We start from the raw sequence: 14841 nt of genomic DNA, 5'->3' as shown, positions 1-14841 counted from the left end.
CATATTTTACTTTATTGAAAAAGAAATAACAAGTTATAGTCTGATCAACTATGTCCCTTTAAATGCTGCAGAAATAGCTTCACCGTTGGTCATCCTGTTAACCAATATTCCTAACTCCTTATACCTCCCAACTGTGAGATCACTAATTGTTACCAATTGTTAGCTCCCAACTTGTTAGGTCCTGAAGTATTCTAATCCAATCTGTAAATGTTAGGTCCTTAAGAGATAGGTTGCAATCATAAACAGATTCGAGACCCGAAGTACCAAGAACCATGTTTAGGGATATGGAATGGGATATGGTGTTTCTCTTTCTTCCTCACTGCGACTGTGTGATTCTGTTTTGTGTACCTCACATGTGTTTCACTCTTCTCTCCACTCGTGTTTAAACTCATTCTCACAAGTGTATCACTCCTCTCATAGCTCCTAAATCCAGCTGAACCTGCAAGGAAAATCACCTTAGCCATCCTTAAGGAGGTCATAGGTGGTGCAATGGGAGTTCAAAAATCCCTATCCTTGTTAGACTCGTCAAATAAATCCGAGTCATAATCTACAAGTTGCTAGTTTCCCTTTTAGGGTTCCAGATTTGAACTCTGGGAAGGTAAACAATGATTCACAGAATTTAGCATAAAGATCAAAGTTTCCTTCTAATATCTGTGAAGACATTTCCTTATGACTCATCAGGTAAATCTAAATCATTGTCAATAAGTTGCCAATATGCACCTATGTCAGATCCACTCTCCGCGGATACATCCAGGGGATTTAAGCCTGGGGAGGTAGACACTGACCAGTGACATATGGCTATTGGATCAGTATCCTCTCTTAACACATGTAAAGGCAATTAGTGTATTAAAGAACCTTGAACAATCAAATATGGCTATAAAATGGTTGAAACTCTTGTTTTCGTCAACTCTTCCTTTGTGTGTGTGATCGATCCTTGTGCATCAAGAATTGTTTATGTTTGAGGTGGTGACATTACATCAGATACCCTGGCCGATAGGAGAATTTCAATAGACGCACCCTGTTGAGAGGATGAATCTAGACTTGGCAATACTGGTATACGACACGTGAACACGGTACGAAACAACACGAATAATTAGTTTTTGGATTCAAAAATTTGGTACACGAACATGAAAGTACACGAATACGGAAAAACACGGATATAATTAGTGTCGGGTTTGGGTTTCCAATATAGGTACACGACACGGAACGAAAGTACACGAAACAAATAAATAATTAAATTTTTAAAAATATATATTATACATATATATACTAAATACCAAATGGGAATTTTACCTATTCTAAATAACTTATATATAAATATAAATGCTAAAATATATTTTATTGTTCCTTGACTACGTGAGTGAGCACTTCACCATTTAATTATCTATTGTATTTTTTAACAATTAATATTTTTCATGTATAATCCGTGTACTTTAATGTACTAAAGTGGGTAAATACGAATATATTAGTTTCGGGTTAGTGTCACCAAATTGGTACACGAATATAAATCTGGGTTTGGTACACGAAAACATGAAAGTACACGTACGTTTGTACACGACACGAAACTTTTCCATGTCTAGATGAATCTAGTAATTGTTTTTGTGCCTTTTCAGCCAGTACATCTTTTTGAGAAGATGTATGGGGGCTAGCAGTTTCCTGGGTTTAAATACTACTCATCTTTGTAGGAGAGAGAGCTTCAGGGTAGACTTCAGAAACTTCCTTATATGGTACACTAAGGCACTTTCTTCCTCACACTCATTCATACGTCATTTTAGTGGTAAGAGAGTGTTGGTTGGTTCTATTTCTGTGTTTGTCTTTACAGTTTGGGATAGAAGTTGTGGGTTTTCAACCTCATGACTATCAAATGAAAGAATGTCATTGGAGGCTGAACCTGCATCATAGAGCATATGGTAATATATAGATAAAATGCATTTAAGATCTATAATGAATGAAAATTATGAATTTAATCTTTTGATAGAAATGATGTACAATAGTGATTTCAAAAAATTTTAATGAAAGAAGCAATCACCAATGTAGAAAGAAGTTTGATGTTCTCCTAAAACTGTTCGAGTGCACAAGTCTGTTTTTATGCCTAAAAAGATAAATGATTTGATAAGACACGGACTGATGACCTAGCAGTATTAAGAAAAGAAAGAAATATTTTTTCTTTCAATATGAATGAGTTTTTGTAAAAGAATTGATCACTTAGGGTAAAGTCTAAGAAATTCTCATTCATGTCAAAAGCTCCATAATCTATCTTTATAAAATTATTATCAACAACATTGTTTATTGATAAATCATCTTAATAAGAATGACTATGCTACTGATTTCAAATTATAGTGAATCTTTCAAATATAGCAACTCATATAAATTCACTAAAACTTAAACTCTCACAATTATCTGTAACAAAATATTAACAATATATCATTGACTGATACTTTTCAAGTACTTTAGATACCAATAATTATGTTGCATCCTACTTTAATATAATTTAAATCATGAAACTAATTTGACATGGAATTGTCTAACATCATAATTCAAATATATTAGAATAAGATATCAATGAATTAATTACCAAGTATCTATCAAATAGATATTAGCATTCAATTTCATATTTTATACAATTGTTAACTCCTAACAACTGTAATATCTCAGACAATATTGGTTCGATAAATAAAGTAACACTAACCAACATTGTCTTGTTTGCAATCTTAGAAAGATATTCTAAGTTCCATTTACTTTGATCTATTGAGTGTGGCATTTATTATCAAAGTGTTTAGGAATTTGCAAGTAAGTATAAAAATTATTCTAACTTGACAACATATGGTTACTTGTCATAAAGTATTATCCACATTGACTATAGTCGTACTTAAGAAAGATTTTTACACCCTTTATATTAGTATAAGTGACTGGATAAGCATTGATTACTTAGAGGAGTTCTAAATAATTCCATAAATACTAATACTTCACAATTAGTTCATAGTTAAACTATTAACTAAGTATCATTAACTTATATAAGTCAAGAATTAGCATACAACTAATCATGCTACAATCATGATTCTGATTTCAGTGAATTTTTTAGATGTGAACATTTCCAAATTCACTAAGAAAATCTCATAATTAACCTATAACACATAAGTTATAATCAATATACTATATATCAATTGTTGACAGATTTAGTTATAATCAATCATGCTGCTTATTTATTTTAAGTTAGTTTGAATTATGGAGCAAATAAAATTATTGAATTGCTTTAATTTCCATAATCCAAACTATCCAAAATAAATATGAAATAAATAAATACTAAATATCTATTAGTTAGATACTAGCACTTAAATATTTATAATTATCCTTCAATAATTACCTATAGAATATATGAGTTATACACATAGCAATCACTCTCTGGATAATTAGTAATTTTAGAAATATTTTCTAAGTATATAAAATATTGAGAGTTTTATACACATAACTTAGAAAATACTTCTACTTTCAATATTAGTGATTTTAGAAATAAGCATTGATTACTTAGAACAAAAATTCTATATAATATCACTAATACTAAAAGTATCACAATTATTCGTAAATGATACAAATAACTATGCTGCATATTATTTTAATATAATTTAAATTATAAGACTGATATGGAATGGAGTTTTTTACCATCATATAAATCAATTAAAATAATATTCAAACTTAATGTTATAATACCTAACTACCACAAATGTATATGATAATGTAATCATGATAATCAAGATCGAAGCACTAAGTACGAGGTACAGGGTTTTTAAAAAATTCACAAGTCCTTTAAATATTGAATATTTAATACTTATGAACTTATATTAAGAATTCCTTACAGATGGGATTTCCAACTAATATGCAATGAATAATATCCCACACTTACAAACCAGTCTTGAAAAATTAACTTTAACAAGTGATTTAATAAGTATTTCTGCAAGTGACTCTTTGACTAAAAGACATGCTCTCGAAAGTAATGATACCTGGTGTCAAGGTGCCTTGTCATAGAGTGTTTCACAGAGTTATTGGATTTGAGCTTGTTTCTTATCGTAATAAGAAATCAATCTTCTTCCACGAAGTTGACAGCTTCCTGAGATGCTTCTCATGTCACTTAAGTTGAAAGCTTCAGAGATGCTTCTCCTGTCTTTCTTACAACATGCGTAATCTATATCTATATAGCCAAACATGTTAAGCACAATATCTTTATGGTACTTTACTCCAAGAGTTGGTAGTCCCTTAAGATGTCTAATAATCTTATTAATAGCTATAAGATTGGATTCTCTAGGATCCACTTGGAACCTTGCACTTTGGCATCTTGAGAACATTTATCACTACACATATATAACATTATGTTTGTGCCTAGTGATAAGAGAGTTATTAATTTAATGACTCTACTAGTTCATATCTAACTATAACTTCAATTAGAGTGCCATACCATGTCCTTGACGATTTCTTGAATGGTATACTAGTTCATACCAACCTGAAGTGAGCTTGTGAAGAAGAGATATACAGAGTCCAATAGATCTGCAATTACAAAGTCCATGAATTGTTGTGCATAGACTACTTCCTTTGACTCACCAACCAGGAGTGCACTTGTACACATCTACTAGAGTCTAATCCCAAGTTTGAATGTTTATCAGGTGCTTGATATGTCTTAATATCCCCGAGTCTCATCACTGATGCTTTTTGTTAGATACCGCTTCCTGATAATAACCTAGCATCAAGTTTGACCTTGTCCTTCGTAACAATACTATTGTCATTCAGTTTGACTTCTGGTTATCCTTGTACCAATTACAAAATTATCATTTAGTTTGGATACCCGCTTCCCTATAATCCGCTTGCTGACTGATTGAGTTCATCTTGATTTGCAATCACCCAATCAATCTGGATCTATCAGAGCTTCTATAACTTTCTTAGTTTCTTCTTAAGATAGTAAACTAGAGAATTAATCATTCATACTCAGTAGCCCTGCTAATCATTACTCCGCCATCAGGATCACTTAAGAACTAGAGTCTGGGAATAATTTTGACATCAAACCCTTTGTCTGATATGTTCTTGTAGTGTCCTCTTGATTTTTAATGAGGTGTTGTGTCTAACTAGTTGATCCTTCTTTTGTTCCCCCTAAGTTGTTGCTGGGATTTCTGAAAACCCTTACCTTTGCTGACTGGCTTCATTGAAATAATGAGTTGTGTTATACACTGTCATTCCATTGCTTGGATATGAATCATCAATACTATTAATTTCTCATGTAACAGCTTGGAGCATGGAGTTATTGAACTGTGCACTTAGACTTTTAAGCATCTTATGTTGATCAACCACAAACGCTCTATAGATTGTAGATTCCACTGAATAGCCATGAAGAATATCCTCACAAGTCTTAGCTACAAATGCCAAGATCTTCAAACAACTGAAAATATTTCATTGTTTGCTTCTGAAGAACATTCTCTCCAAACACTTTTAGGTTATCCAGTGTTTACTTCTGTTGACCATTAACTCATTAGTGTCTTCATGTATACATCCTGATCAAGGCTTGATCTTACTTGTTACAAACTATATTAACTGCTTTTGCCCTTTGGCATTTAGAAAGTCTTGATTTGCTTGACATTATCGTTGTTACTTTAATCAAGTTTCGGTTCTTCCCTTGTACCACTCCATCATGACATGGAGCTCACAGTGCTGAACATTATCTCAAAATGTTCTTGTTGTTACGGATATTAATCATAACTGCTTCTTGAATTCAGTCCCATTATCTGACCACAAGATCATTTCTATTATTGTTGCTTCCAGCTTGACATATTGATATGATCAATCACCATCTGTGATGTCTTGTCTTGAGAATGCACGAACAATAACTTTGTTTTAAGAGTAGCCATCAATCATTACTAAGGTGTATCTTTACTTTGATGTGATGTTGTCTATGACTTCTCTTTGTAACATGCCTCACTTTTATCATCCTTCTGAATTTCAGATAAGGCAGTCCTCTCACTAATCCTTTTTTACAAAAGAGTTCCTTGAGTTGATGTTCAAGGGTGAGAGCTTCTAATGCCATAGCTAAACTTTTGTCAGATGAAGCTTTCCAGTAGAAATCATTAACTTCACCTTTCTTGAGATTCCAGTCTAGCCATGATCATATCTTTTCCTTACTCCAACAAGAGCAAGCTTCTCAAGCTTCCTGCTTCAGGTGAGACACTAATCTTTTATTGAATTGACATTTTATCCTTTGATGCAGGATTGCCTGATAAGAGGATTTGTGCCTTGATTCTTCAGCAAGAAAGATGCTTTAATTGTTATCAGAGACTCCAATGATTAGTTGTTATCAGTGATAGCAATTATTGATTCAATGATGACATCCCTTTTTATGCATAGATTTGTCTCGTAATGAAAACCTTTGCTGTCATCTCCAAAGATTGTTGAAGGAATAGCCTTTGTTGATCACATTTTTTTGTGATGCTCTTTCTTTGATCATATGCCTTGAGTATGAATTAACAAGAATGTATATGAATCAATTAACCTATTATGTCCTGAACTTACAAATGGATTAACATTTCTTGGTACCCAACTTATCAGTTTGGGTCCAAATGGATTAGAGATTTTACTATAAATAGAGATAACAAAAGTTGCAACCTTATCAAGCTAATTCTTATCCTTGACTGATCATTTTCTCCATTTTAATACCTTTGACAAATTTGTCTCTAGGCTAGGGAGAAATGGTTCCAACCTTATATAAGGAGGACTAGCAGTCTTTGTTCTATTGTAATCCTAAACATGTTTTTTCTATAACCAATGCAAGTACTAAGAGATGCATTCATGGAATAAAAATAAGCAAGCACTGTATTAAGAATACATGACATTCATTCAGAAACATTACACATAAGAATTAAGCAAGACATGCATGATGTGGAACAAACAGAATTATCAAATAAATAACTAATTCTATCTAGTCCAATCCTGTTGATGAATCTCATCTAGCTGTCTCAATCCAATCATAAACTAATACATCTTAACAAACAATTTAGATCAAATGAATAATTCTTATTGTAATAGGATACAGACAATGAGCATTAACAAAGGTCTTAAGTGCTGGAAAACATATATCTCACTAAAGCAATTAATCATGATCAAAAAATATTCAATCACATATTTAAGATCATCTAAAGTAACATGCACAAGTTAAACATCAATCCCAGTTACCAGAAAAATAATCTAGTGAACTAGTTCAACATTATCTATGTGTGATGCTATCATGTTTGTGCGAGTGTTAAACATTTAAATACTAAGATCTTATCATGCATTGAATATTGAGAGAAAAATACTATAATGGTTCAAGAAATTAAAACCGGAGATATGTGAGTTGGACCATCTTTAAAGATTACTATGAAAGCAAGATATTCATGATCCACCCCAACACTTTCCCATGCACTATAAGTTTTGACATGCTGCTTCCCTAAGAAAACATTCCACCTTTGTCTCAACTCGTCAACTGAGTCCCTACTCATACTTGTTTGTCAAGCTTCTTGTTCTGTTGTAGCAATACCCTTGATAGTTACTTGACACATATTGTTTGTCATATCTGTAGCTATCAAATCTTGTTTATGTCCCAATATCAGTCTTGTAACCACCTCTTGAACTGAATCTGTAAGAGTCTCTGCTTTGGAATAGATAGGCTTAATCCTTAGATATAGCTTAAGTACTCCTTCTGAATCTGATACGACTAAACTTCCATGACAAGTAAAACACTGCCCTGATGTCTTGTCCCTCAAGTACTTCTACCAAAGCTTCCTCTGATTCAACTTTCAGTAACTCTTACATTTTATCATGAGGTTCCAACTCTACTGTATGTAACTGAGATGTTTATTTCTCCCCACTATTCTCTCTGACCTCCATAATTCCAGCATTTCTGATCTCTGTGATTCTCGGATAAATGTAGCATTGGTACAAACTACTGTGTGATTGTACAATCTGGAATCATAGAGTTGTCTTTAAAATCTTCGAGAAAACTTGTACCCGTAGAAATTACATTCCTTTCCCGCGTCTGAAAACCCAGTGGTATCATATGGCGTAAGCCTTTGAGGAAGTTCCACAATTTTTGTCTGTAGGTCTTGAAATCATTTTCATTGAAATAAGAAAGCCATTATCTTTAATTTCCGTGTTGGGGAATTTTCCGTCTGAATAGCACATGGTCTTCGTTTTCTTCGAAAGATTAAAATCACCTTTAAAAGCCCGGAGGAATCTTGAGTCTACCAATACCTTCAGTACCCTTAAATTTAATATTTAAGAGAAATTTAAATTTCCAAAATTTTTAATTTTCTTAAAAAATAAATTAATCAAAAATAAATATTTATGTAAAATCAATTTTCAAGAATTTCGAATTTCCTTAAAAATTAAAGAAAACTTAAATTATTATCTAAGAAAAAATTAAATTTAAGAATTTTAAATTTTATGAAAAAATAAATAAATCAGAAATAAAAATTGGGGGTACAGAATTTGTACAAGTGTTAACTGGCGACTGCTAACTTTACTTTGCTAACCTCTGACTTGTATTTTGTAGTTGATTTCTGTTTTTACCGAAGTCCCAACTTGCGACTTAATTGGCGACGGGATAATAACAGATTTTAGTCATTTGATGAAACACAACCTGTGATCTGAAGTTGCCAAAGCTGTTTTCGCGCGCGTGACGTGGATGACCTGTGGCTTGCCATGCGCGCGTGTGCTACACCAACAAAAACAGGCAGAAGGCGCGTGTTTGCACTGCTATAGGAGTTTCCTGCCAGCGTGTGACTGTCAACACAGATTTGCTGTGTTCTCCAATCAACCAATTTATTCAAATTGGCAGCTATTGCTCACAATTGAATAATCAATAAACAAAGGCAGCCCTGAAGAAGGAAAACGGTAGCAAAAATAAATTCTGAAATGTCGAAGTGAAAAAACTGATCAAACAAATGGCAGCTAAATTGGCCAGAAAAAAAAATTAATTAAAAATTCTCTTTACTAAAATTTAAAAGGTAAATTTATTTGGGTCAAATTTATAAAATAAATTCATTTAAATTAAGTTCATAAAATAAACTTATTTAAATCAAATTTATGAAATAAATTTGCTAAATCAAATTTAACAAATAAATTAATGTAAATTCAAATTAATAAAATAAATTTATTTAAGGATCCTGATTTGTGTATCAATCAGTCAGCTCTGATACCAATTGTTAGGTCACGAGGTATCATAGAAGGGGGAGTGAATACAATACTTACTAAATTAAAAAATTCTTTCGAATCTTTTGCAGATATATAATTTAGTATCCGGCTAGTGGTTCCGTGTTCTTAAGGTGAATAGTGTTTGAAACAGTAAAACGAGGAATACAAGATATACGGGGAAATATATATCATAAATAAATCCACGAGGGTTGTTGCTACACTCCGGTAAATAAATTAACCGGCTACAATCTAAGAACAACAAAGTTCCTAGCTTCTACAAAGATCAACAAATTAAATCATATACAATGATCTAGCATTTGTTTGTCTAATGATTTAATTACCGGGTAACGATTATAATACCCCTATGAATATACAAGAGTTAAACCGGGCATTATAACGTTACTCCAGTGAGAAGTTAAACGGATATTCAAGGTGCTTGAACTTCTCTAAAAATATTTGCTTCTTGTTTTTATCAGCTCTCCTTGTTGGAGAAGAAGATAAAACAGAACAACTGAATTCTTCTGTTGCTTTGTGTAGACTTATATCAATTGAAATATGTGGTTGGAAATTAACCACACAAATTAAATTATTGAATCAATAAAAATGTGGTTGAGGAGTAAGTGGTGACCAGTGTATTCATTTGTAACATGCGACCAAGGAGGGATAACTTCTTTCACTTCACTTTTATTCACACAAACAGCCAACCTGCGACCTAGTCAGTCAACCTGCGACCAAGTCTGGTTCCTTTTGTTTATTTCTAAACTGCGACCATGTATGGTTGCCAGGTTTCTTTATTTTCATTTTTTCTTTTCTTTTTGTTTTTCTTTTGTTTTTCTTTTTCTATTTGTTTTTGTTTTAATTTTCCTTTTTGTTTTTCTTTTTTTCTTTTCTTTTTCTTTTTCTTTAAGTTTAAATTACAACTAAATTAATTTATAAAATAAACTCAAATATAACTTATATAAATAAACTAATTTAGATTTATAAAATAAACTTATTTAAAGTTTATAAAATAAATCATTTTAAGTTTATTAAATAAATTATATTAAGTCCATTACATAAATTTATTTAAGTAAACACTTAGACTTTGAACTTGGCCAATCCCTCGAGCTGTTTAGTTGTATACCCTACGCACCTCTTCTCGTACTTTAACAGATAAACGTTCAATCCAAGTATGTTCCTCAACTTAACAATTCTTGTAAAAATAATACCCAGGTTCCTTTCATGAGATGTTGACGCTTAGTGCAACTGGTCTGGTTCACAGAAGACTAACCCGATTCAGGTCTTCATATTATAGCCTTGATTACATCGTTAAGCTTGCAACAACTTTATCGCTTCAGACACTGACTATCAATAAACAAATGTACTTTCACCTGAATCCTTTCTGGTATTTAGACAACTTCTTCATTGCTACTACAATCTTGAATACTTCATTCACTGTTCTTCATCGACGCTTGAATATATAAATGAAATCGTGTCAGTGAGTATAACTTCAAGACTGCAGCTGTCTTCTTTAAACTCTTACTATACCATGTCTTCAATTCTTCAGATTCCTATGCTTCGAACACTGTCTATCATCAATCAATGCCAATACACTGAAATCTTCTGGTAGCACTTATACACTGAATCTTTATCATTTCTGAAACCCTGAAAGTCTTTAACCTTTATTCTTCACTGAAGTATGATCATATTAATGAACTTCTTTCAGTGACCTGTAAACAGACTTCAAGCTTTTTTTTAATCTTTTGATTATTTGTATTTTCTATATCTTCATTTCTTCTGATTTTTTGTGTAGTCATAGTATTATTAACATGTCATGTTTTAGTGTTGTTCTCGTGTTGAGTTATCACGTAACTGTTAATACAGCTATGCAGTCTCACCAACAGTTCTCGAATGGGAACTTGACTTGTTGAGATCTCTGAGTTCTCGAATGAGCTTGACTTGTCGAGGTCTCTGAGTTCTCGAATGAGCTTAGCTTGTCGAGGTCTCCAATTCTTTGCAAGTAGAGTTAACTTGTCGATATCTCTAATCTTCATCTCTTTATTTTGGCTTATCGATATCTCTGAGTTCTCTAATGTAAAAATGACTTGTCGATATCTCCAATCTTCATATCTTCATTTTGACTTGTCGATATCTCTGAGACTTCTCTATAAGCTATTTTTGACTTGTCGATAAGTCATTCTGGAGTTCTAGAGTGACTTCTCTATATAAATTTATTATGGATTAAAAACTAGGGTATATTAATTGTTGTATTTATTACTAAGGTTCGGGAGCTCGAGACCTTTAATGGCTGCTCTCGTGTTTCGTAGCTTAACTCTGCCTTTACGAGATGCCTACGTATCTCTGCGAGTTAGAGAATCAAGCCAAAAAACATAGTTCTGAGCTGTGGGGTGAGGCCCCTTATATAGATATTGAAAGTCCTCGAATTGGACTAGAGTTAGAAGACTTGGTGGGCAAGTCTCTGAATTAGAATGGACTTTGGAGTCCTAAGAATTAGAAAACTGATTCCTTATCCCATAAGGTTCCTTGGAGGCCAATCTACAAGAATCTATATCCCCACTAGGACTCACTTTGACAGCTGATTTATCCATAATTAATTAATTATGAAATTAATTAATTATTCAGGGTTTTGGGCCTCGTTAGGTGGCCTTCGTTACTAGACCATATCAGGTCTAATTAATTCAACATTAATTATATTCCTAGGCTAATTTTAGGCCCATATCATTTGCCCCCCAACTTCTGGGAAACCGTAAAAGGTTTCGCAGAAGTTAAGTTCATTTGCTCCCTTACAGGGTATCGTTTTTGCGTAAAGTGTGGAGCGACCTACACATTTACAATGATTTTTCCTTGCATGTGGCTTTTGGTTTATTTTGGAACTTTCCCATTACTTTTTTACCTTATCCCTATTATCTAGGAATTTTCTGGTATTTTTTAGGAATTTTCCTTTAATTTTTGGGGCTTTTCCCTAATTTTCAAGGATATTCTAATATTCACTGGTATTATTTCTTTAATATTCTAAGAGTATTTTGTCAAAAATAATTTTTTTGAAAATTATTTTCTAATTTTTCCTAATTTTCTGGGATTTCTCACTTATTTTTCCCTATTTTTTTGGAATTTTTAGCAATTTCTAGTAATTTCTTCCAATTTTCAGGAATTTTTCAGCCCTTTTTCGACCAGGATCCTAGTCGAAAATTCGACCTGGATCCTAGTCAAATTTTGGGCCAGCTCCTGGGTCCTGGTCGAACAATTTCGACTAGGATTTACGACCAGGATTTCGACCTGGATCCTAGTCGAATTTACAACCAGGATTTTGGTCGAAATTCTTGGCCCTTTTTTATTCCTATTCGTGACATCGACTAGGAATTACGATCAGGAATTCGACCTGGATCCTAGTTGAAATTACGACCTTGATTTTGGTCATAATTCTTGACCCTTTTTTGATTCCTGTTCGTGACACTTTGACTAGGAATCACAACCTCATGCACGACTTCAATCCTGGTCTTTTTTGGGGGTGTTTTTCTGGCTCTTGTTTGAAGGATTTCAAACAGAATTTACGACCTCAACCTCGACCTCGACCTCGATCCTGGTCTACTAGGGGGTTTTTTTGCTCTTGTTCGAAGGATTTCGAACAGAATTTACGACCTCGACCTCGATCCTGGTCTATTAGGTTGTTGTTTTTCTGGCTCCTGTTTGAAAGAATTTGAACAGGATTCACGACCTCAACCTCGACCCCGTTCCTGGTCTATTTGGACGAGTTGATTTTATTGGGGTTTTCTATTGAATTGGGCTTTTTCTAATCCAACTTCGATTTGGGCCTAGGCTTTTCCTAATTCAATTTGGATTTGGGCCTGGGATTTTCCTAATCCAATTTGGATTTAGGCCTAGGCTTTTTCTAATTCAACTTGGATTTGGGCTTGGGCTTTTCCTAATCCAACTTGGATTTGGGCCTAAAACTTGATTTAAACTTTCGAGAACATACCGGTTTCTTCCGGAAACTTTCAATATTCCTTTTAGAAGGTTCTGGAAGTTGGGATTTCCACTCTTGGGCCTTAATTTGATGGGCTTTTTGTCCCTTCATCTTCACTTCCTTCCTAATATAAAGGAATTAGTAGAGTTTATCACTCCTCACTTCTCATTTATAAATTCTCTTTCTCTCTTCTTCACTCAAAGATCTTGGAGGTAAGAAGGTATAACTGTAGGTCGGAGTTTTTTGAGCCTCGAAGCCTTCGCTTTTAGCAACCCAGTCCCCTTTTTCCAGCATTATTTCAGGTTAATACCCTTTTTTCTTACTCTTATTTTTATGCACGCTTTTGTATGAAGTTGTTTTTTAAAATTGTTTTCTTTTCCGCCTTTTTCAAGTGGCAGATAAGATAATTACCCGTTTGGCCAAGATGAACGTTGCCAAAAAGTCGAACGAATTCTCCATTCGGTCAAGGTACACCTCTTTGATTGATATGATCAATACGCGAGGGGACGAGTACCCCTCCGATGCACACCTGGATGTGTATGACCATGTCAATACTTTTCAGGATCCAAAAGAGCTAGACAAGATTAAATCATTCTTCAAGATCAAGGAGCCATTTAAACTGGTTCCCACAGGTCCGGCCGACAGGGCTTGCCACTGGAAGAAGGATGCCTTATGCGTCTTTAGGGACACCTTAAGGGCAGGTATTAGACTTCCTTTCCACCCTTTCATTCCAGTTCTACTCGCAGATGTGGGCATCAGCCCTTGCCAACTTCCTCCTAACTCTTGGAGGTTGATACTATGTTATTTATCGCAATGTGCCAAGCACGACATTCCTCCTACAGTTTTCGTGTTTAGAAAGATATTCCAGTTCAAAAATAGCCCTGACAAGAATCCGGGGTGGGTTTCTTTGAACCAGCGCCCCACTATCCCTCACATAGTGCATAGAAAGTCCATCCCTGACAACAACTTGGGGTGGAAAAAAGAGTTTCTTTATGTCCTCTGGGAAGGCGGCGACTGGGAGACTCTCTTTTGCTCGTCCTTTGGGCAAGCTGTGGATGGGAGCCCGAACGACATTATTTTGACTGAGGAAGAGACCAGGGCTTTCAACCTCCTTACCCAGGAAAAAGGGGCATCACATTCCTGGGACCTCACTAGAGAGACGGTTCTTGTTGAACGCGCTCTTTCTCCAGTTTCTAAACAAGGTATGTTTCCTTCACTTTAGTTGTTTTCTGTTGCCCTTGCCTTTTATTATCTTTCCAATCCCTTTTCCTTTAATTTACGCAGTGGCTGAGAAGATCGAAGAGGCTACCAAGCCTAAGGACATGGAAACAACCAGGATGAAGCGCGCTAGAAAGGTCTTCAAGGACCCGCGCCTTGGGGATCGCTTCCCAGAGTTCCTTTTTCATGCAAAGGAAGGAGACGAGGAAGGCCCCAGCCAACCCTTGCGTACAAAACAGAAACCCGGGGCCTTCTTCCAGCCTGCCTGGAGAATCCGGGGAAAGGACTCGATTGTTGGCAATACAAAACTCGCCAAGGAATGGTCCATCCAGTCTATTTCCCCTGTAGACTATCATGATCTTGTCCTCCAACAGGATTTGGAAGCTAATGAGCTTTTCGGTGCAAGGCCTAGCGACGGTACATCTTTTTCCTTTTGTTATCCATAGCCTTTTGTC

This window comes from Apium graveolens, chromosome 9 (genome assembly GCF_009905375.1).
Source record: "Apium graveolens cultivar Ventura chromosome 9, ASM990537v1, whole genome shotgun sequence".
NCBI classification, from domain to species: domain Eukaryota; kingdom Viridiplantae; phylum Streptophyta; class Magnoliopsida; order Apiales; family Apiaceae; genus Apium; species Apium graveolens.
Note: the sequence above shows the minus strand (reverse complement) of the source record.